A 25,805-nucleotide genomic window follows, 5' to 3' on the forward strand; every position below is an offset into this window, starting at 1 on the left:
CTAATCCAAACGTTCCACAACCTGCCAAGACAATAAAAACAACACAAGAGAAAACAAAACATTCTAAAACACCACCAAAACATTCCGAAAACCCGCCAAAAGATCATCAAAACAAATCAAAACAAACCAAACAATAGGAGGAACACGGCAACATATTGGCAAGCAAGAGACGGAGAGCGCGGCACCACGGCACCTTCTAGGAGGCCAAGAAAGAAGCCGCACAACACCTGCACTGTGTCAGCAACTTTCCAACTGCTAGAAGCTAGTGGCTTGCCACTGGCCTGCCTCTTCAATTGCCATTAGCATTCCAATGGAAGCTATTCTTGGACAACTTTGCTCTGCTTGCTGCTAGTTCTGCCCCAGCCTACCATAGATAACCTTGCTCTTCCCTTGAGGCTCTGAGATGCCAAGAACTTGTCAACTTCAAAGGGCGGGCCGGGCTACATCTACTCAGCTGCCACAGTTTCTCCTTGCTAGACCTAGTGGGAAAGCATTTTGCTGAGATGCAGAAGGCAAGAAACGCAGAATACGGAGACGCAGAGCTGTCCCAAGTGCCGCTGCCAGGCGTCTTTCCGCAGAAGGAGCGCCCCGCAGCGCACCGCAACCGGCACCGTCGTCTCTGCGCAAAGAGCCAAAATATTTTCAAACCCGCCAAAACTAATCCAAAAATATTTTCAAACCCGCCAAAATAGAAAACCAGACAGAAGTGATCAATACATTCGAAAAAACCTGACAAAACATGATAAAGCCCACCAAAGCTAATCCAAACACACCAAAAACTGGGCTAAACAGAATCAAAACCTTCTCAAAAACCTTCTAAAAACCCGCCAAAATATTTCAAAACCCGTCAAAACTAATCAAAACATTCCGAATACCCGCCAAAACATTCCAAATACCCGCCAAAATATTTTAAAACCCGCCAAAAGGAATCCAAACATTCCAAAACCTGCCAACACAATAAAAACAACTCAAGAGAATACAAAACATTCTAAAACCCAACCAAAACATTCCGAAAACCCGCCAAAACATCATAAAAACAAATCAAAACCAACCAAAAAATTCCGAAAACCCGCCAAAATAATTTAGACCCACAAAACTCATCAAAACATTCTGAAAAAATGCCAAAACATTAGAAAACCAGCCAGAACTGATCAAAACATTCAAAAAACTTGGCAAAACATCATAAAAACAAATCAAAACCAACCAAAACATTCCAAAAACCCAACAAAATAGTTTACAACCTGCCAAAACTGATCAAAACATTCTGAAAAGATGCCAAAATACTAGAAAACCAGTCAGAAGTGATCGAAACTTTCAATAACTTGCCAAAACATAATCAAAACAAATGAAAGCAAACCAAAACATTCCAAATACCCGCCAAAAGATTTTAAAACCCGCCAAAACTAATCCAAACGTTCCACAACCTGCCAAGACAATAAAAACAACACAAGAGAAAACAAAACATTCTAAAACACCACCAAAACATTCCGAAAACCCGCCAAAAGATCATCAAAACAAATCAAAACAAACCAAACAATAGGAGGAACACGGCAACATATTGGCAAGCAAGAGACGGAGAGCGCGGCACCACGGCACCTTCTAGGAGGCCAAGAAAGAAGCCGCACAACACCTGCACTGTGTCAGCAACTTTCCAACTGCTAGAAGCTAGTGGCTTGCCACTGGCCTGCCTCTTCAATTGCCATTAGCATTCCAATGGAAGCTATTCTTGGACAACTTTGCTCTGCTTGCTGCTAGTTCTGCCCCAGCCTACCATAGATAACCTTGCTCTTCCCTTGAGGCTCTGAGATGCCAAGAACTTGTCAACTTCAAAGGGTGGGCCGGGCTACATCTACTCAGCTGCCACAGTTCCTCCTTGCTAGACCTAGTGGGAAAGCATTTTGCTGAGATGCAGAAGGCAAGAAACGCAGAATACAGAGACGCGGAGCTGTCCCAAGTGCCGCTGCCAGGCGTCTTTCCGCAGAAGGAGCGCCCCGCAGCGCACCGCAACCGGCACCGTCGTCTCTGCGCAAAGAGCCAAAATATTTTCAAACCCGCCAAAACTCATCCAAAAATATTTTCAAACCCACCAAAATAGAAAACCAGACAGAAGTGATCAATACATTCGAAAAAACCTGACAAAACCTGATAAAGCCCACCAAAGCTAATCCAAACACACCAAAAACTGGGCTAAACAGAATCAAAACCTTCTCAAAAACCTTCTAAAAACCCGCCAAAATATTTCAAAACCCGTCAAAACTAATCAAAACATTCCGAATACCCGCCAAAACATTCCAAATACCCGCCAAAATATTTTAAAACCCGCCAAAAGGAATCCAAACATTCCAAAACCTGCCAACACAATAAAAACAACTCAAGAGAATACAAAACATTCTAAAACCCAACCAAAACATTCCGAAAACCCGCCAAAACATCATAAAAACAAATCAAAACCAACCAAAAAATTCCGAAAACCCGCCAAAATAATTTAGACCCACAAAACTCATCAAAACGTTCTGAAAAAATGCCAAAACATTAGAAAACCAGCCAGAACTGATCAAAACATTCAAAAAACTTGGCAAAACATCATAAAAACAAATCAAAACCAACCAAAACATTCCAAAAACCCAACAAAATAGTTTACAACCTGCCAAAACTGATCAAAACATTCTGAAAAGATGCCAAAATACTAGAAAACCAGTCAGAAGTGATCGAAACTTTCAATAACTTGCCAAAACATAATCAAAACAAATGAAAGCAAACCAAAACATTCCAAATACCCGCCAAAATATTTTAAAACCCGCCAAATCGAATCCAAACATTCCAAAACCTTCCAAGACAATAAAAACAACACAAGAGAAAACAAAACATTCTAAAACACCACCAAAACATTCCGAAAACCCGCCAAAAGATCATCAAAACAAATCAAAACAAACCAAACAATAGGAGGAACACGGCAACATATTGGCAAGCAAGAGACGGAGAGCGCGGCACCACGGCACCTTCTAGGAGGCCAAGAAAGAAGCCGCACAACACCGCACTGTGTCAGCAACTTTCAAACTGCTAGAAGATAGTGGCTTGCCACTGGCCTGCCTCTTTAATTGCCATTAGCATTCCAATGGAAGCTATTCTTGGACAACTTTGCTCTGCTTGCTTCCAGTTCTGCCCCAGCCTACCATAGATAACCTTGCTCTTCCCCTGAGGTTCTGAGATGCCAAGAACTTGTCAACTTCAAAGGGTGGGCCGGGCTACATCTACTCAGCTGCCACAGTTTCTCCTTGCTAGACCTAGTGGGAAAGCATTTTGCTGAGATGCAGAAGGCAAGAAACGCAGAATACGGAGACGCGGAGCTGTCCCAAGTGCCGCTGCCAGGCGTCTTTCCGCAGAAGGAGCGCCCCGCAGCGCACCGCAACCGGCACCGTCGTCTCTGCGCAAAGAGCCAAAATATTTTCAAACCCGCCAAAACTAATCCAAAAATATTTTCAAACCCACCAAAATAGAAAACCAGACAGAAGTGATCAATAGATTCGAAAAAACCTGACAAAACCTGATAAAGCCCACCAAAGCTAATCCAAACACACCAAAAACTGGGCTAAACAGAATCAAAACAAGTCAAAACCTTCTAAAAACCCGCCAAAATATTTCAAAACCCGTCAAAACTAATCAAAACATTCCGAATACCCGCCAAAACATTCCAAATACCCGCCAAAATATTTTAAAACCCGCCAAAATGAATCCAAACATTCCAAAACCTGCCAACACAATAAAAACAACTCAAGAGAATACAAAACATTCTAAAACCCAACCAAAACATTCCGAAAACCCGCCAAAACATCATAAAAACAAATCAAAACCAACCAAAATATTCCGAAAACCCGCCAAAATGATTTAGACCCACAAAACTCATCAAAACATTCTGAAAATATGCCAAAACATTAGAAAACCAGCCAGAACTGATCAAAACATTCAAAAAACTTGGCAAAACATCATAAAAACAAATCAAAACCAACCAAAACATTCCAAAAACCTGACAAAATAGTTTACAACCTGCTAAAACTGATCAAAACATTCTGAAAAGATGCCAAAATACTAGAAAACCAGTCAGAAGTGATCGAAACTTTCAATAACTTGCCAAAACATAATCAAAACAAATGAAAGCAACCCAAAACATTCCAAATACCCGCCAAAATATTTTAAAACCCGCCAAATCGAATCCAAACATTCCAAAACCTTCCAAGACAATAAAAACAACACAAGAGAAAACAAAACATTCTAAAACACCACCAAAACATTCCGAAAACCCGCCAAAAGATCATCAAAACAAATCAAAACAAACCAAACAATAGGAGGAACACGGCAACATATTGGCAAGCAAGAGACGGAGAGCGCGGCACCACGGCACCTTCTAGGAGGCCAAGAAAGAAGCCGCACAACACCGCACTGTGTCAGCAACTTTCAAACTGCTAGAAGATAGTGGCTTGCCACTGGCCTGCCTCTTCAATTGCCATTAGCATTCCAATGGAAGCTATTCTTGGACAACTTTGCTCTGCTTGCTTCCAGTTCTGCCCCAGCCTACCATAGATAACCTTGCTCTTCCCCTGAGGTTCTGAGATGCCAAGAACTTGTCAACTTCAAAGGGTGGGCCGGGCTACATCTACTCAGCTGCCACAGTTTCTCCTTGCTAGACCTAGTGGGAAAGCATTTTGCTGAGATGCAGAAGGCAAGAAACGCAGAATACGGAGACGCGGAGCTGTCCCAAGTGCCGCTGCCAGGCGTCTTTCCGCAGAAGGAGCGCCCCGGAGCGCACCGCAACCGGCACCGTCGTCTCTGCGCAAAGAGCCAAAATATTTTCAAACCCGCCAAAACTCATCCAAAAATATTTTCAAACCCACCAAAATAGAAAACCAGACAGAAGTGATCAATACATTCGAAAAAACCTGACAAAACCTGATAAAGCCCACCAAAGCTAATCCAAACACACCAAAAACTGGGCTAAACAGAATCAAAACAAGTCAAAACCTTCTAAAAACCCGCCAAAATATTTCAAAACCCGTCAAAACTAATCAAAACATTCCAAATACCCGCCAAAACATTCCAAATACCCGCCAAAATATTTTAAAACCCGCCAAAATGAATCCAAACATTCCAAAACCTGCCAACAGAATAAAAACAACTCAAGAGAATACAAAACATTCTAAAACCCAACCAAAACATTCCGAAAACCCGCCAAAACATCATAAAAACAAATCAAAACCAACCAAAATATTCCGAAAACCCGCCAAAATGATTTAGACCCACAAAACTCATCAAAACATTCTGAAAATATGCCAAAACATTAGAAAACCAGCCAGAACTGATCAAAACATTCAAAAAACTTGGCAAAACATCATAAAAACAAATCAAAACCAACCAAAACATTCCAAAAACCCAGCAAAATAGTTTACAACCTGCCAAAACTGATCAAAACATTCTGAAAAGATGCCAAAATACTAGAAAACCAGTCAGAAGTGATCGAAACTTTCAATAACTTGCCAAAACATAATCAAAACAAATGAAAGCAAACCAAAACATTCCAAATACCCGCCAAAATATTTTAAAACCCGCCAAATCGAATCCAAACATTCCAAAACCTTCCAAGACAATAAAAACAACACAAGAGAAAACAAAACATTCTAAAACACCACCAAAACATTCCGAAAACCCGCCAAAAGATCATCAAAACAAATCAAAACAAACCAAACAATAGGAGGAACACGGCAACATATTGGCAAGCAAGAGACGGAGAGCGCGGCACCACGGCACCTTCTAGGAGGCCAAGAAAGAAGCCGCACAACACCGCACTGTGTCAGCAACTTTCAAACTGCTAGAAGATAGTGGCTTGCCACTGGCCTGCCTCTTCAATTGCCATTAGCATTCCAATGGAAGCTATTCTTGGACAACTTTGCTCTGCTTGCTTCCAGTTCTGCCCCAGCCTACCATAGATAACCTTGCTCTTCCCCTGAGGTTCTGAGATGCCAAGAACTTGTCAACTTCAAAGGGTGGGCCGGGCTACATCTACTCAGCTGCCACAGTTTCTCCTTGCTAGACCTAGTGGGAAAGCATTTTGCTGAGATGCAGAAGGCAAGAAACGCAGAATACGGAGACGCGGAGCTGTCCCAAGTGCCGCTGCCAGGCGTCTTTCCGCAGAAGGAGCGCCCCGCAGCGCACCGCAACCGGCACCGTCGTCTCTGCGCAAAGAGCCAAAATATTTTCAAACCCGCCAAAACTCATCCAAAAATATTTTCAAACCCGCCAAAATAGAAAACCAGACAGAAGTGATCAATACATTCGAAAAAACCTGACAAAACATGATAAAGCCCACCAAAGCTAATCCAAACACACCAAAAACTGGGCTAAACAGAATCAAAACCTTCTCAAAATCCGCCAAAATATTTCAAAACCCGTCAAAACTAATCAAAACATTCCGAATACCCGCCAAAATATTTTAAAACCCGCCAAAAGCAATCCAAACATTCCAAAACCTGCCAACACAATAAAAACAACTCAAGAGAATACAAAACATTCTAAAACCCAACCAAAACATTCCGAAAACCCGCCAAAACATCATAAAAACAAATCAAAACCAACCAAAATATTCTGAAAACCCGCCAAAATAATTTAGACCCACAAAACTCATCAAAACATTCTGAAAAAATGCCAAAACATTAGAAAACCAGCCCAAACTGATCAAAACATTCAAAAAACTTGGCAAAACATCATAAAAACAAATCAAAACCAACCAAAACGTTCCAAAAACCTGACAAAATAGTTTACAACCTGCCAAAACTGATCAAAACATTCTGAAAAGATGCCAAAATACTAGAAAACCAGTCAGAAGTGATCGAAACTTTCAATAACTTGCCAAAACATAATCAAAACAAATGAAAGCAAACCAAAACATTCCAAATACCCGCCAAAATATTTTAAAACCCGCCAAAACTAATCCAAACGTTCCACAACCTGCCAAGACAATAAAAACAACACAAGAGAAAACAAAACATTCTAAAACACCACCAAAACATTCCGAAAACCCGCCAAAAGATCATCAAAACAAATCAAAACAAACCAAACAATAGGAGGAACACGGCAACATATTGGCAAGCAAGAGACGGAGAGCGCGGCACCACGGCACCTTCTAGGAGGCCAAGAAAGAAGCCGCACAACACCTGCACTGTGTCAGCAACTTTCCAACTGCTAGAAGCTAGTGGCTTGCCACTGGCCTGCCTCTTCAATTGCCATTAGCATTCCAATGGAAGCTATTCTTGGACAACTTTGCTCTGCTTGCTGCTAGTTCTGCCCCAGCCTACCATAGATAACCTTGCTCTTCCCTTGAGACTCTGAGATGCCAAGAACTTGTCAACTTCAAAGGGTGGGCCGGGCTACATCTACTCAGCTGCCACAGTTTCTCCTTGCTAGACCTAGTGGGAAAGCATTTTGCTGAGATGCAGAAGGCAAGAAACGCAGAATACGGAGACGCGGAGCTGTCCCAAGTGCCGCTGCCAGGCGTCTTTCCGCAGAAGGAGCGCCCCGGAGCGCACCGCAACCGGCACCGTCGTCTCTACGCAAAGAGCCAAAATATTTTCAAACCCGCCAAAATAGAAAACCAGACAGAAGTGATCAATACATTCGAAAAAACCTGACAAAACCTGATAAAGCCCACCAAAGCTAATCCAAACACACCAAAAACTGGGCTAAACAGAATCAAAACAAGTCAAAACCTTCTAAAAACCCGCCAAAATATTTCAAAACCCGTCAAAACTAATCAAAACATTCCGAATACCCGCCAAAACATTCCAAATACCCGCCAAAATATTTTAAAACCCGCCAAAAGGAATCCAAACATTCCAAAACCTGCCAACACAATAAAAACAACTCAAGAGAATACAAAACATTCTAAAACCCAACCAAAACATTCCGAAAACCCGCCAAAACATCATAAAAACAAATCAAAACCAACCAAAAAATTCCGAAAACCCGCCAAAATAATTTAGACCCACAAAACTCATCAAAACGTTCTGAAAAAATGCCAAAACATTAGAAAACCAGCCAGAACTGATCAAAACATTCAAAAAACTTGGCAAAACATCATAAAAACAAATCAAAACCAACCAAAACATTCCAAAAACCCAACAAAATAGTTTACAACCTGCCAAAACTGATCAAAACATTCTGAAAAGATGCCAAAATACTAGAAAACCAGTCAGAAGTGATCGAAACTTTCAATAACTTGCCAAAACATAATCAAAACAAATGAAAGCAAACCAAAACATTCCAAATACCCGCCAAAATATTTTAAAACCCGCCAAATCGAATCCAAACATTCCAAAACCTTCCAAGACAATAAAAACAACACAAGAGAAAACAAAACATTCTAAAACACCACCAAAACATTCCGAAAACCCGCCAAAAGATCATCAAAACAAATCAAAACAAACCAAACAATAGGAGGAACACGGCAACATATTGGCAAGCAAGAGACGGAGAGCGCGGCACCACGGCACCTTCTAGGAGGCCAAGAAAGAAGCCGCACAACACCGCACTGTGTCAGCAACTTTCAAACTGCTAGAAGATAGTGGCTTGCCACTGGCCTGCCTCTTCAATTGCCATTAGCATTCCAATGGAAGCTATTCTTGGACAACTTTGCTCTGCTTGCTTCCAGTTCTGCCCCAGCCTACCATAGATAACCTTGCTCTTCCCCTGAGGTTCTGAGATGCCAAGAACTTGTCAACTTCAAAGGGTGGGCCGGGCTACATCTACTCAGCTGCCACAGTTTCTCCTTGCTAGACCTAGTGGGAAAGCATTTTGCTGAGATGCAGAAGGCAAGAAACGCAGAATACGGAGACGCGGAGCTGTCCCAAGTGCCGCTGCCAGGCGTCTTTCCGCAGAAGGAGCGCCCCGGAGCGCACCGCAACCGGCACCGTCGTCTCTGCGCAAAGAGCCAAAATATTTTCAAACCCGCCAAAACTAATCCAAAAATATTTTCAAACCCACCAAAATAGAAAACCAGACAGAAGTGATCAATAGATTCGAAAAAACCTGACAAAACCTGATAAAGCCCACCAAAGCTAATCCAAACACACCAAAAACTGGGCTAAACAGAATCAAAACAAGTCAAAACCTTCTAAAAACCCGCCAAAATATTTCAAAACCCGTCAAAACTAATCAAAACATTCCGAATACCCGCCAAAACATTCCAAATACCCGCCAAAATATTTTAAAACCCGCCAAAATGAATCCAAACATTCCAAAACCTGCCAACACAATAAAAACAACTCAAGAGAATACAAAACATTCTAAAACCCAACCAAAACATTCCGAAAACCCGCCAAAACATCATAAAAACAAATCAAAACCAACCAAAATATTCCGAAAACCCGCCAAAATGATTTAGACCCACAAAACTCATCAAAACATTCTGAAAATATGCCAAAACATTAGAAAACCAGCCAGAACTGATCAAAACATTCAAAAAACTTGGCAAAACATCATAAAAACAAATCAAAACCAACCAAAACATTCCAAAAACCTGACAAAATAGTTTACAACCTGCTAAAACTGATCAAAACATTCTGAAAAGATGCCAAAATACTAGAAAACCAGTCAGAAGTGATCGAAACTTTCAATAACTTGCCAAAACATAATCAAAACAAATGAAAGCAACCCAAAACATTCCAAATACCCGCCAAAATATTTTAAAACCCGCCAAATCGAATCCAAACATTCCAAAACCTTCCAAGACAATAAAAACAACACAAGAGAAAACAAAACATTCTAAAACACCACCAAAACATTCCGAAAACCCGCCAAAAGATCATCAAAACAAATCAAAACAAACCAAACAATAGGAGGAACACGGCAACATATTGGCAAGCAAGAGACGGAGAGCGCGGCACCACGGCACCTTCTAGGAGGCCAAGAAAGAAGCCGCACAACACCGCACTGTGTCAGCAACTTTCAAACTGCTAGAAGATAGTGGCTTGCCACTGGCCTGCCTCTTCAATTGCCATTAGCATTCCAATGGAAGCTATTCTTGGACAACTTTGCTCTGCTTGCTTCCAGTTCTGCCCCAGCCTACCATAGATAACCTTGCTCTTCCCCTGAGGTTCTGAGATGCCAAGAACTTGTCAACTTCAAAGGGTGGGCCGGGCTACATCTACTCAGCTGCCACAGTTTCTCCTTGCTAGACCTAGTGGGAAAGCATTTTGCTGAGATGCAGAAGGCAAGAAACGCAGAATACGGAGACGCGGAGCTGTCCCAAGTGCCGCTGCCAGGCGTCTTTCCGCAGAAGGAGCGCCCCGCAGCGCACCGCAACCGGCACCGTCGTCTCTGCGCAAAGAGCCAAAATATTTTCAAACCCGCCAAAACTCATCCAAAAATATTTTCAAACCCGCCAAAATAGAAAACCAGACAGAAGTGATCAATACATTCGAAAAAACCTGACAAAACATGATAAAGCCCACCAAAGCTAATCCAAACACACCAAAAACTGGGCTAAACAGAATCAAAACCTTCTCAAAATCCGCCAAAATATTTCAAAACCCGTCAAAACTAATCAAAACATTCCGAATACCCGCCAAAACATTCCAAATACCCGCCAAAATATTTTAAAACCCGCCAAAAGCAATCCAAACATTCCAAAACCTGCCAACAGAATAAAAACAACTCAAGAGAATACAAAACATTCTAAAACCCAACCAAAACATTCTGAAAACCCGCCAAAACATCATAAAAACAAATCAAAACCAACCAAAATATTCTGAAAACCCGCCAAAATAATTTAGACCCACAAAACTCATCAAAACATTCTGAAAAAATGCCAAAACATTAGAAAACCAGCCCAAACTGATCAAAACATTCAAAAAACTTGGCAAAACATCATAAAAACAAATCAAAACCAACCAAAACGTTCCAAAAACCTGACAAAATAGTTTACAACCTGCCAAAACTGATCAAAACATTCTGAAAAGATGCCAAAATACTAGAAAACCAGTCAGAAGTGATCGAAACTTTCAATAACTTGCCAAAACATAATCAAAACAAATGAAAGCAAACCAAAACATTCCAAATACCCGCCAAAATATTTTAAAACCCGCCAAAACTAATCCAAACGTTCCACAACCTGCCAACACAATAAAAACAACACAAGAGAAAACAAAACATTCTAAAACACCACCAAAACATTCCGAAAACCCGCCAAAAGATCATCAAAACAAATCAAAACAAACCAAACAATAGGAGGAACACGGCAACATATTGGCAAGCAAGAGACGGAGAGCGCGGCACCACGGCACCTTCTAGGAGGCCAAGAAAGAAGCCGCACAACACCTGCACTGTGTCAGCAACTTTCCAACTGCTAGAAGCTAGTGGCTTGCCACTGGCCTGCCTCTTCAATTGCCATTAGCATTCCAATGGAAGCTATTCTTGGACAACTTTGCTCTGCTTGCTGCTAGTTCTGCCCCAGCCTACCATAGATAACCTTGCTCTTCCCTTGAGGCTCTGAGATGCCAAGAACTTGTCAACTTCAAAGGGTGGGCCGGGCTACATCTACTCAGCTGCCACAGTTCCTCCTTGCTAGACCTAGTGGGAAAGCATTTTGCTGAGATGCAGAAGGCAAGAAACGCAGAATACGGAGACGCGGAGCTGTCCCAAGTGCCGCTGCCAGGCGTCTTTCCGCAGAAGGAGCGCCCCGCAGCGCACCGCAACCGGCACCGTCGTCTCTACGCAAAGAGCCAAAATATTTTCAAACCCGCCAAAACTAATCCAAAAATATTTTCAAACCCGCCAAAATAGAAAACCAGACAGAAGTGATCAATACATTCGAAAAAACCTGACAAAACCTGATAAAGCCCACCAAAGCTAATCCAAACACACCAAAAACTGGGCTAAACAGAATCAAAACAAGTCAAAACCTTCTAAAAACCGGCCAAAATATTTCAAAACCCGTCAAAACTAATCAAAACATTCCGAATACCCGCCAAAACATTCCAAATACCCGCCAAAATATTTTAAAACCCGCCAAAAGGAATCCAAACATTCCAAAACCTGCCAACACAATAAAAACAACTCAAGAGAATACAAAACATTCTAAAACCCAACCAAAACATTCCGAAAACCCGCCAAAACATCATAAAAACAAATCAAAACCAACCAAAAAATTCCGAAAACCCGCCAAAATAATTTAGACCCACAAAACTCATCAAAACGTTCTGAAAAAATGCCAAAACATTAGAAAACCAGCCAGAACTGATCAAAACATTCAAAAAACTTGGCAAAACATCATAAAAACAAATCAAAACCAACCAAAACATTCCAAAAACCCAACAAAATAGTTTACAACCTGCCAAAACTGATCAAAACATTCTGAAAAGATGCCAAAATACTAGAAAACCAGTCAGAAGTGATCGAAACTTTCAATAACTTGCCAAAACATAATCAAAACAAATGAAAGCAAACCAAAACATTCCAAATACCCGCCAAAATATTTTAAAACCCGCCAAAACTAATCCAAACGTTCCACAACCTGCCAAGACAATAAAAACAACACAAGAGAAAACAAAACATTCTAAAACACCACCAAAACATTCCGAAAACCCGCCAAAAGATCATCAAAACAAATCAAAACAAACCAAACAATAGGAGGAACACGGTAACATATTGGCAAGCAAGAGACGGAGAGCGCGGCACCACGGCACCTTCTAGGAGGCCAAGAAAGAAGCCGCACAACACCTGCACTGTGTCAGCAACTTTCCAACTGCTAGAAGCTAGTGGCTTGCCACTGGCCTGCCTCTTCAATTGCCATTAGCATTCCAATGGAAGCTATTCTTGGACAACTTTGCTCTGCTTGCTGCTAGTTCTGCCCCAGCCTACCATAGATAACCTTGCTCTTCCCTTGAGGCTCTGAGATGCCAAGAACTTGTCAACTTCAAAGGGTGGGCCGGGCTACATCTACTCAGCTGCCACAGTTCCTCCTTGCTAGACCTAGTGGGAAAGCATTTTGCTGAGATGCAGAAGGCAAGAAACGCAGAATACAGAGACGCGGAGCTGTCCCAAGTGCCGCTGCCAGGCGTCTTTCCGCAGAAGGAGCGCCCCGCAGCGCACCGCAACCGGCACCGTCGTCTCTGCGCAAAGAGCCAAAATATTTTCAAACCCGCCAAAACTAATCCAAACGTTCCACAACCTGCCAAGACAAAAAAAACAACACAAGAGAAAACAAAACATTCTAAAACACCACCAAAACATTCCGAAAACCCGCCAAAAGATCATCAAAACAAATCAAAACAAACCAAACAATAGGAGGAACACGGCAACATATTGGCAAGCAAGAGACGGAGAGCGGGGCACCACGGCACCTTCTAGGAGGCCAAGAAAGAAGCCGCACAACACCTGCACTGTGTCAGCAACTTTCCAACTGCTAGAAGCTAGTGGCTTGCCACTGGCCTGCCTCTTCAATTGCCATTAGCATTCCAATGGAAGCTATTCTTGGACAACTTTGCTCTGCTTGCTGCTAGTTCTGCCCCAGCCTACCATAGATAACCTTGCTCTTCCCTTGAGGCTCTGAGATGCCAAGAACTTGTCAACTTCAAAGGGCGGGCCGGGCTACATCTACTCAGCTGCCACAGTTTCTCCTTGCTAGACCTAGTGGGAAAGCATTTTGCTGAGATGCAGAAGGCAAGAAACGCAGAATACGGAGACGCGGAGCTGTCCCAAGTGCCGCTGCCAGGCGTCTTTCCGCAGAAGGAGCGCCCCGCAGCGCACCGCAACCGGCACCGTCGTCTCTGCGCAAAGAGCCAAAATATTTTCAAACCCGCCAAAACTAATCCAAAAATATTTTCAAACCCGCCAAAATAGAAAACCAGACAGAAGTGATCAATACATTCGAAAAAACCTGACAAAACATGATAAAGCCAACCAAAGCTAATCCAAACACACCAAAAACTGGGCTAAACAGAATCAAAACAAGTCAAAACCTTCTAAAAACCCGCCAAAATATTTCAAAACCCGTCAAAACTAATCAAAACATTCCGAATACCCGCCAAAACATTCCAAATACCCGCCAAAATATTTTAAAACCCGCCAAAAGGAATCCAAACATTCCAAAACCTGCCAACACAATAAAAACAACTCAAGAGAATACAAAACATTCTAAAACCCAACCAAAACATTCCGAAAACCCGCCAAAACATCATAAAAACAAATCAAAACCAACCAAAAAATTCCGAAAACCCGCCAAAATAATTTAGACCCACAAAACTCATCAAAACGTTCTGAAAAAATGCCAAAACATTAGAAAACCAGCCAGAACTGATCAAAACATTCAAAAAACTTGGCAAAACATCATAAAAACAAATCAAAACCAACCAAAACGTTCCAAAAACCTGACAAAATAGTTTACAACCTGCCAAAACTGATCAAAACATTCTGAAAAGATGCCAAAATACTAGAAAACCAGTCTGAAGTGATCGAAACTTTCAATAACTTGCCAAAACATAATCAAAACAAATGAAAGCAAACCAAAACATTCCAAATACCCGCCAAAATATTTTAAAACCCGCCAAAACTAATCCAAACGTTCCACAACCTGCCAACACAATAAAAACAACACAAGAGAAAACAAAACATTCTAAAACACCACCAAAACATTCCGAAAACCCGCCAAAAGATCATCAAAACAAATCAAAACAAACCAAACAATAGGAGGAACACGGCAACATATTGGCAAGCAAGAGACGGAGAGCGCGGCACCACGGCACCTTCTAGGAGGCCAAGAAAGAAGCCGCACAACACCTGCACTGTGTCAGCAACTTTCCAACTGCTAGAAGCTAGTGGCTTGCCACTGGCCTGCCTCTTCACTTGCCATTAGCATTCCAATGGAAGCTATTCTTGGACAACTTTGCTCTGCTTGCTGCTAGTTCTGCCCCAGCCTACCATAGATAACCTTGCTCTTCCCTTGAGGCTCTGAGATGCCAAGAACTTGTCAACTTCAAAGGGCGGGCCGGGCTACATCTACTCAGCTGCCACAGTTTCTCCTTGCTAGACCTAGTGGGAAAGCATTTTGCTGAGATGCAGAAGGCAAGAAACGCAGAATACGGAGACGCAGAGCTGTCCCAAGTGCCGCTGCCAGGCGTCTTTCCGCAGAAGGAGCGCCCCGCAGCGCACCGCAACCGGCACCGTCGTCTCTGCGCAAAGAGCCAAAATATTTTCAAACCCGCCAAAACTCATCCAAAAATATTTTCAAACCCGCCAAAATAGAAAACCAGACAGAAGTGATCAATACATTCGAAAAAACCTGACAAAACATGATAAAGCCCACCAAAGCTAATCCAAACACACCAAAAACTGGGCTAAACAGAATCAAAACAAGTCAAAACCTTCTAAAAACCCGCCAAAATATTTCAAAACCCGTCAAAACTAATCAAAACATTCCGAATACCCGCCAAAACATTCCAAATACCCGCCAAAATATTTTAAAACCCGCCAAAAGGAATCCAAACATTCCAAAACCTGCCAACACAATAAAAACAACTCAAGAGAATACAAAACATTCTAAAACCCAACCAAAACATTCCGAAAACCCGCCAAAACATCATAAAAACAAATCAAAACCAACCAAAAAATTCCGAAAACCCGCCAAAATAATTTAGACCCACAAAACTCATCAAAACATTCTGAAAAAATGCCAAAACATTAGAAAACCAGCCAGAACTGATCAAAACATTCAAAAAACTTGGCAAAACATCATAAAAACAAATCAAAACCAACCAAAACATTCCAAAAACCCGACAAAATAGTTTACAACCTGCCAAAACTGATCAAAACATTCTGAAAAGATGCCAAAATACTAGAAAACCAGTCAGAAGTGATCGAAACTTTCAATAACTTGCCAAAACATAATCAAAACAAATGAAAGCAAACCAAAACATTCCAAATACCCGCCAAAAGATTTTAAAACCCGCCAAAACTAATCCAAACGTTCCACAACCTGCCAACACAATAAAAACAACACAAGAGAAAACAAAACATTCTAAAACACCACCAAAACATTCCGAAAACCCGCCAAAAGATCATCAAAACAAATCAAAACAAACCAAACAATAGGAGGAACACGGCAACATATTGGCAAGCAAGAGACGGAGAGCGCGGCACCACGGCACCTTCTAGGAGGCCAAGAAAGAAGCCGCACAACACCTGCACTGTGTCAGCAACTTTCCAACTGCTAGAAGCTAGTGGCTTGCCACTGGCCTGCCTCTTCAATTGCCATTAGCATTCCAATGGAAGCTATTCTTGGACAACTTTGCTCTGCTTGCTGCTAGTTCTGCCCCAGCCTACCATAGATAACCTTGCTCTTCCCTTGAGGCTCTGAGATGCCAAGAACTTGTCAACTTCAAAGGGTGGGCCGGGCTACATCTACTCAGCTGCCACAGTTCCTCCTTGCTAGACCTAGTGGGAAAGCATTTTGCTGAGATGCAGAAGGCAAGAAACGCAGAATACAGAGACGCGGAGCTGTCCCAAGTGCCGCTGCCAGGCGTCTTTCCGCAGAAGGAGCGCCCCGCAGCGCACCGCAACCGGCACCGTCGTCTCTGCGCAAAGAGCCAAAATATTTTCAAACCCGCCAAAACTCATCCAAAAATATTTTCAAACCCGCCAAAATAGAAAACCAGACAGAAGTGATCAATACATTCGAAAAAACCTGACAAAACCTGATAAAGCCCACCAAAGCTAATCCAAACACACCAAAAACTGGGCTAAACAGAATCAAAACAAGTCAAAACCTTCTAAAAACCCGCCAAAATATTTCAAAACCCGTCAAAACTAATCAAAACATTCCGAATACCCGCCAAAACATTCCAAATACCCGCCAAAATATTTTAAAACCCGCCAAAAGGAATCCAAACATTCCAAAACCTGCCAACACAATAAAAACAACTCAAGAGAATACAAAACATTCTAAAACCCAACCAAAACATTCCGAAAACCCGCCAAAACATCATAAAAACAAATCAAAACCAACCAAAATATTCCGAAAACCCGCCAAAATGATTTAGACCCACAAAACTCATCAAAACATTCTGAAAATATGCCAAAACATTAGAAAACCAGCCAGAACTGATCAAAACATTCAAAAAACTTGGCAAAACATCATAAAAACAAATCAAAACCAACCAAAACATTCCAAAAACCTGACAAAATAGTTTACAACCTGCTAAAACTGATCAAAACATTCTGAAAAGATGCCAAAATACTAGAAAACCAGTCAGAAGTGATCGAAACTTTCAATAACTTGCCAAAACATAATCAAAACAAATGAAAGCAAACCAAAACATTCCAAATACCCGCCAAAATATTTTAAAACCCGCCAAATCGAATCCAAACATTCCAAAATCTTCCAAGACAATAAAAACAACACAAGAGAAAACAAAACATTCTAAAACACCACCAAAACATTCCGAAAACCCGCCAAAAGATCATCAAAACAAATCAAAACAAACCAAACAATAGGAGGAACACGGCAACATATTGGCAAGCAAGAGACGGAGAGCGCGGCACCACGGCACCTTCTAGGAGGCCAAGAAAGAAGCCGCACAACACCGCACTGTGTCAGCAACTTTCAAACTGCTAGAAGATAGTGGCTTGCCACTGGCCTGCCTCTTCAATTGCCATTAGCATTCCAATGGAAGCTATTCTTGGACAACTTTGCTCTGCTTGCTTCCAGTTCTGCCCCAGCCTACCATAGATAACCTTGCTCTTCCCCTGAGGTTCTGAGATGCCAAGAACTTGTCAACTTCAAAGGGTGGGCCGGGCTACATCTACTCAGCTGCCACAGTTTCTCCTTGCTAGACCTAGTGGGAAAGCATTTTGCTGAGATGCAGAAGGCAAGAAACGCAGAATACGGAGACGCGGAGCTGTCCCAAGTGCCGCTGCCAGGCGTCTTTCCGCAGAAGGAGCGCCCCGGAGCGCACCGCAACCGGCACCGTCGTCTCTGCGCAAAGAGCCAAAATATTTTCAAACCCGCCAAAACTAATCCAAAAATATTTTCAAACCCACCAAAATAGAAAACCAGACAGAAGTGATCAATACATTCGAAAAAACCTGACAAAACCTGATAAAGCCCACCAAAGCTAATCCAAACACACCAAAAACTGGGCTAAACAGAATCAAAACAAGTCAAAACCTTCTAAAAACCCGCCAAAATATTTCAAAACCCGTCAAAACTAATCAAAACATTCCGAATACCCGCCAAAACATTCCAAATACCCGCCAAAATATTTTAAAACCCGCCAAAATGAATCCAAACATTCCAAAACCTGCCAACACAATAAAAACAACTCAAGAGAATACAAAACATTCTAAAACCCAACCAAAACATTCCGAAAACCCGCCAAAACATCATAAAAACAAATCAAAACCAACCAAAATATTCCGAAAACCCGGCAAAATGATTTAGACCCACAAAACTCATCAAAACATTCTGAAAATATGCCAAAACATTAGAAAACCAGCCAGAACTGATCAAAACATTCAAAAAACTTGGCAAAACATCATAAAAACAAATCAAAACCAACCAAAACATTCCAAAAACCTGACAAAATAGTTTACAACCTGCTAAAACTGATCAAAACATTCTGAAAAGATGCCAAAATACTAGAAAACCAGTCAGAAGTGATCGAAACTTTCAATAACTTGCCAAAACATAATCAAAACAAATGAAAGCAAACCAAAACATTCCAAATACCCGCCAAAATATTTTAAAACCCGCCAAATCGAATCCAAACATTCCAAAACCTTCCAAGACAATAAAAACAACACAAGAGAAAACAAAACATTCTAAAACACCACCAAAACATTCCGAAAACCCGCCAAAAGATCATCAAAACAAATCAAAACAAACCAAACAATAGGAGGAACACGGCAACATATTGGCAAGCAAGAGACGGAGAGCGCGGCACCACGGCACCTTCTAGGAGGCCAAGAAAGAAGCCGCACAACACCGCACTGTGTCAGCAACTTTCAAACTGCTAGAAGATAGTGGCTTGCCACTGGCCTGCCTCTTCAATTGCCATTAGCATTCCAATGGAAGCTATTCTTGGACAACTTTGCTCTGCTTGCTTCCAGTTCTGCCCCAGCCTACCATAGATAACCTTGCTCTTCCCCTGAGGTTCTGAGATGCCAAGAACTTGTCAACTTCAAAGGGTGGGCCGGGCTACATCTACTCAGCTGCCACAGTTTCTCCTTGCTAGACCTAGTGGGAAAGCATTTTGCTGAGATGCAGAAGGCAAGAAACGCAGAATACGGAGACGCGGAGCTGTCCCAAGTGCCGCTGCCAGGCGTCTTTCCGCAGAAGGAGCGCCCCGGAGCGCACCGCAACCGGCACCGTCGTCTCTGCGCAAAGAGCCAAAATATTTTCAAACCCGCCAAAACTCATCCAAAAATATTTTCAAACCCGCCAAAATAGAAAACCAGACAGAAGTGATCAATACATTCGAAAAAACCTGACAAAACCTGATAAAGCCCACCAAAGCTAATCCAAACACACCAAAAACTGGGCTAAACAGAATCAAAACAAGTCAAAACCTTCTAAAAACCGGCCAAAATATTTCAAAACCCGTCAAAACTAATCAAAACATTCCGAATACCCGCCAAAACATTCCAAATACCCGCCAAAATATTTTAAAACCCGCCAAAAGGAATCCAAACATTCCAAAACCTGCCAACACAATAAAAACAACTCAAGAGAATACAAAACATTCTAAAACCCAACCAAAACATTCCGAAAACCCGCCAAAACATCATAAAAACAAATCAAAACCAACCAAAAAATTCCGAAAACCCGCCAAAATAATTTAGACCCACAAAACTCATCAAAACATTCTGAAAAAATGCCAAAACATTAGAAAACCAGCCAGAACTGATCAAAACATTCAAAAAACTTGGCAAAACATCATAAAAACAAATCAAAACCAACCAAAACATTCCAAAAACCCAACAAAATAGTTTACAACCTGCCAAAACTGATCAAAACATTCTGAAAAGATGCCAAAATACTAGAAAACCAGTCAGAAGTGATCGAAACTTTCAATAACTTGCCAAAACATAATCAAAACAAATGAAAGCAAACCAAAACATTCCAAATACCCGCCAAAATATTTTAAAACCCGCCAAAACTAATCCAAACGTTCCACAACCTGCCAACACAATAAAAACAACACAAGAGAAAACAAAACATTCTAAAACACCACCAAAACATTCCGAAAACCCGCCAAAAGATCATCAAAACAAATCAAAACAAACCAAACAATAGGAGGAACACGGCAACATATTGGCAAGCAAGAGACGGAGAGCGCGGCACCACGGCACCTTCTAGGAGGCCAAGAAAGAAGCCGCACAACACCTGCACTGTGTCAGCAACTTTCCAACTGCTAGAAGCTAGTGGCTTGCCACTGGCCTGCCTCTTCAATTGCCATTAGCATTCCAATGGAAGCTATTCTTGGACAACTTTGCTCTGCTTGCTGCTAGTTCTGCCCCAGCCTACCATAGATAACCTTGCTCTTCCCTTGAGGCTCTGAGATGCCAAGAACTTGTCAACTTCAAAGGGTGGGCCGGGCTACATCTACTCAGCTGCCACAGTTCCTCCTTGCTAGACCTAGTGGGAAAGCATTTTGCTGAGATGCAGAAGGCAAGAAACGCAGAATACGGAGACGCGGAGCTGTCCCAAGTGCCGCTGCCAGGCGTCTTTCCGCAGAAGGAGCGCCCCGGAGCGCACCGCAACCGGCACCGTCGTCTCTGCGCAAAGAGCCAAAATATTTTCAAACCTGCCAAAACTAATCCAAAAATATTTTCAAACCCACCAAAATAGAAAACCAGACAGAAGTGATCAATACATTCGAAAAAACCTGACAAAACCTGATAAAGCCCACCAAAGCTAATCCAAACACACCAAAAACTGGGCTAAACAGAATCAAAACAAGTCAAAACCTTCTAAAAACCCGCCAAAATATTTCAAAACCCGTCAAAACTAATCAAAACATTCCGAATACCCGCCAAAACATTCCAAATACCCGCCAAAATATTTTAAAACCCGCCAAAATGAATCCAAACATTCCAAAACCTGCCAACACAATAAAAACAACTCAAGAGAATACAAAACATTCTAAAACCCAACCAAAACATTCCGAAAACCCGCCAAAACATCATAAAAACAAATCAAAACCAACCAAAATATTCCGAAAACCCGCCAAAATGATTTAGACCCACAAAACACATCAAAACATTCTGAAAATATGCCAAAACATTAGAAAACCAGCCAGAACTGATCAAAACATTCAAAAAACTTGGCAAAACATCATAAAAACAAATCAAAACCAACCAAAACATTCCAAAAACCTGACAAAATAGTTTACAACCTGCTAAAACTGATCAAAACATTCTGAAAAGATGCCAAAATACTAGAAAACCAGTCAGAAGTGATCGAAACTTTCAATAACTTGCCAAAACATAATCAAAACAAATGAAAGCAAACCAAAACATTCCAAATACCCGCCAAAATATTTTAAAACCCGCCAAATCGAATCCAAACATTCCAAAACCTTCCAAGACAATAAAAACAACACAAGAGAAAACAAAACATTCTAAAACACCACCAAAACATTCCGAAAACCCGCCAAAAGATCATCAAAACAAATCAAAACAAACCAAACAATAGGAGGAACACGGCAACATATTGGCAAGCAAGAGACGGAGAGCGCGGCACCACGGCACCTTCTAGGAGGCCAAGAAAGAAGCCGCACAACACCGCACTGTGTCAGCAACTTTCAAACTGCTAGAAGATAGTGGCTTGCCACTGGCCTGCCTCTTTAATTGCCATTAGCATTCCAATGGAAGCTATTCTTGGACAACTTTGCTCTGCTTGCTTCCAGTTCTGCCCCAGCCTACCATAGATAACCTTGCTCTTCCCCTGAGGTTCTGAGATGCCAAGAACTTGTCAACTTCAAAGGGTGGGCCGGGCTACATCTACTCAGCTGCCACAGTTTCTCCTTGCTAGACCTAGTGGGAAAGCATTTTGCTGAGATGCAGAAGGCAAGAAACGCAGAATACGGAGACGCGGAGCTGTCCCAAGTGCCGCTGCCAGGCGTCTTTCCGCAGAAGGAGCGCCCCGGAGCGCACCGCAACCGGCACCGTCGTCTCTGCGCAAAGAGCCAAAATATTTTCAAACCCGCCAAAACTAATCCAAAAATATTTTCAAACCCACCAAAATAGAAAACCAGACAGAAGTGATCAATACATTCAAAAAAACCTGACAAAACCTGATAAAGCCCACCAAAGCTAATCCAAACACACCAAAAACTGGGCTAAACAGAATCAAAACAAGTCAAAACCTTCTAAAAACCCGCCAAAATATTTCAAAACCCGTCAAAACTAATCAAAACATTCCGAATACCCGCCAAAACATTCCAAATACCCGCCAAAATATTTTAAAACCCGCCAAAATGAATCCAAACATTCCAAAACCTGCCAACACAATAAAAACAACTCAAGAGAATACAAAACATTCTAAAACCCAACCAAAACATTCCGAAAACCCGCCAAAACATCATAAAAACAAATCAAAACCAACCAAAATATTCCGAAAACCCGCCAAAATGATTTAGACCCACAAAACTCATCAAAACATTCTGAAAATATGCCAAAACATTAGAAAACCAGCCAGAACTGATCAAAACATTCAAAAAACTTGGCAAAACATCATAAAAACAAATCAAAACCAACCAAAACATTCCAAAAACCTGACAAAATAGTTTACAACCTGCTAAAACTGATCAAAACATTCTGAAAAGATGCCAAAATACTAGAAAACCAGTCAGAAGTGATCGAAACTTTCAATAACTTGCCAAAACATAATCAAAACAAATGAAAGCAAACCAAAACATTCCAAATACCCGCCAAAATATTTTAAAACCCGCCAAATCGAATCCAAACATTCCAAAACCTTCCAAGACAATAAAAACAACACAAGAGAAAACAAAACATTCTAAAACACCACCAAAACATTCCGAAAACCCGCCAAAAGATCATCAAAACAAATCAAAACAAACCAAACAATAGGAGGAACACGGCAACATATTGGCAAGCAAGAGACGGAGAGCGCGGCACCACGGCACCTTCTAGGAGGCCAAGAAAGAAGCCGCACAACACCGCACTGTGTCAGCAACTTTCCAACTGCTAGAAGATAGTGGCTTGCCACTGGCCTGCCTCTTCAATTGCCATTAGCATTCCAATGGAAGCTATTCTTGGACAACTTTGCTCTGCTTGCTTCCAGTTCTGCCCCAGCCTACCATAGATAACCTTGCTCTTCCCCTGAGGTTCTGAGATGCCAAGAACTTGTCAACTTCAAAGGGTGGGCCGGGCTACATCTACTCAGCTGCCACAGTTTCTCCTTGCTAGACCTAGTGGGAAAGCATTTTGCTGAGATGCAGAAGGCAAGAAACGCAGAATACGGAGACGCGGAGCTGTCCCAAGTGCCGCTGCCAGGCGTCTTTCCGCAGAAGGAGCGCCCCGGAGCGCACCGCAACCGGCACCGTCGTCTCTGCGCAAAGAGCCAAAATATTTTCAAACCCGCCAAAACTCATCCAAAAATATTTTCAAACCCGCCAAAATAGAAAACCAGACAGAAGTGATCAATACATTCGAAAAAACCTGACAAAACATGATAAAGCCCACCAAAGCTAATCCAAACACACCAAAAACTGGGCTAAACAGAATCAAAACCTTCTCAAAATCCGCCAAAATATTTCAAAACCCGTCAAAACTAATCAAAACATTCCGAATACCCGCCAAAACATTCCAAATACCCGCCAAAATATTTTAAAACCCGCCAAAAGCAATCCAAACATTCCAAAACCTGCCAACACAATAAAAACAACTCAAGAGAATACAAAACATTCTAAAACCCAACCAAAACATTCTGAAAACCCGCCAAAACATCATAAAAACAAATCAAAACCAACCAAAATATTCTGAAAACCCGCCAAAATAATTTAGACCCACAAAACTCATCAAAACATTCTGAAAAAATGCCAAAACATTAGAAAACCAGCCCAAACTGATCAAAACATTCAAAAAACTTGGCAAAACATCATAAAAACAAATCAAAACCAACCAAAACGTTCCAAAAACCTGACAAAATAGTTTACAACCTGCCAAAACTGATCAAAACATTCTGAAAAGATGCCAAAATACTAGAAAACCAGTCAGAAGTGATCGAAACTTTCAATAACTTGCCAAAACATAATAAAAACAAATGAAAGCAAACCAAAACATTCCAAATACCCGCCAAAATATTTTAAAACCCGCCAAAACTAATCCAAACGTTCCACAACCTGCCAAGACAATAAAAACAACACAAGAGAAAACAAAACATTCTAAAACACCACCAAAACATTCCGAAAACCCGCCAAAAGATCATCAAAACAAATCAAAACAAACCAAACAATAGGAGGAACACGGCAACATATTGGCAAGCAAGAGACGGAGAGCGCGGCACCACGGCACCTTCTAGGAGGCCAAGAAAGAAGCCGCACAACACCGCACTGTGTCAGCAACTTTCAAACTGCTAGAAGATAGTGGCTTGCCACTGGCCTGCCTCTTTAATTGCCATTAGCATTCCAATGGAAGCTATTCTTGGACAACTTTGCTCTGCTTGCTTCCAGTTCTGCCCCAGCCTACCATAGATAACCTTGCTCTTCCCCTGAGGTTCTGAGATGCCAAGAACTTGTCAACTTCAAAGGGTGGGCCGGGCTACATCTACTCAGCTGCCACAGTTTCTCCTTGCTAGACCTAGTGGGAAAGCATTTTGCTGAGATGCAGAAGGCAAGAAACGCAGAATACGGAGACGCGGAGCTGTCCCAAGTGCCGCTGCCAGACGTCTTTCCGCAGAAGGAGCGCCCCGGAGCGCACCGCAACCGGCACCGTCGTCTCTGCGCAAAGAGCCAAAATATTTTCAAACCCGCCAAAACTAATCCAAAAATATTTTCAAACCCACCAAAATAGAAAACCAGACAGAAGTGATCAATACATTCGAAAAAACCTGACAAAACCTGATAAAGCCCACCAAAGCTAATCCAAACACACCAAAAACTGGGCTAAACAGAATCAAAACAAGTCAAAACCTTCTAAAAACCCGCCAAAATATTTCAAAACCCGTCAAAACTAATCAAAACATTCCGAATACCCGCCAAAACATTCCAAATACCCGCCAAAATATTTTAAAACCCGCCAAAATGAATCCAAACATTCCAAAACCTGCCAACACAATAAAAACAACTCAAGAGAATACAAAACATTCTAAAACCCAACCAAAACATTCCGAAAACCCGCCAAAACATCATAAAAACAAATCAAAACCAACCAAAATATTCCGAAAACCCGCCAAAATAATTTAGACCCACAAAACTCATCAAAACGTTCTGAAAAAATGCCAAAACATTAGAAAACCAGCCAGAACTGATCAAAACATTCAAAAAACTTGGCAAAACATCATAAAAACAAATCAAAACCAACCAAAACATTCCAAAAACCCAACAAAATAGTTTACAACCTGCCAAAACTGATCAAAACATTCTGAAAAGATGCCAAAATACTAGAAAACCAGTCAGAAGTGATCGAAACTTTCAATAACTTGCCAAAACATAATCAAAACAAATGAAAGCAAACCAAAACATTCCAAATACCCGCCAAAATATTTTAAAACCCGCCAAATCGAATCCAAACATTCCAAA

The sequence above is a fragment of the Passer domesticus genome, chromosome 9 (genome assembly GCF_036417665.1).
Source record: "Passer domesticus isolate bPasDom1 chromosome 9, bPasDom1.hap1, whole genome shotgun sequence".
Taxonomy (NCBI): Eukaryota; Metazoa; Chordata; class Aves; order Passeriformes; family Passeridae; genus Passer; species Passer domesticus.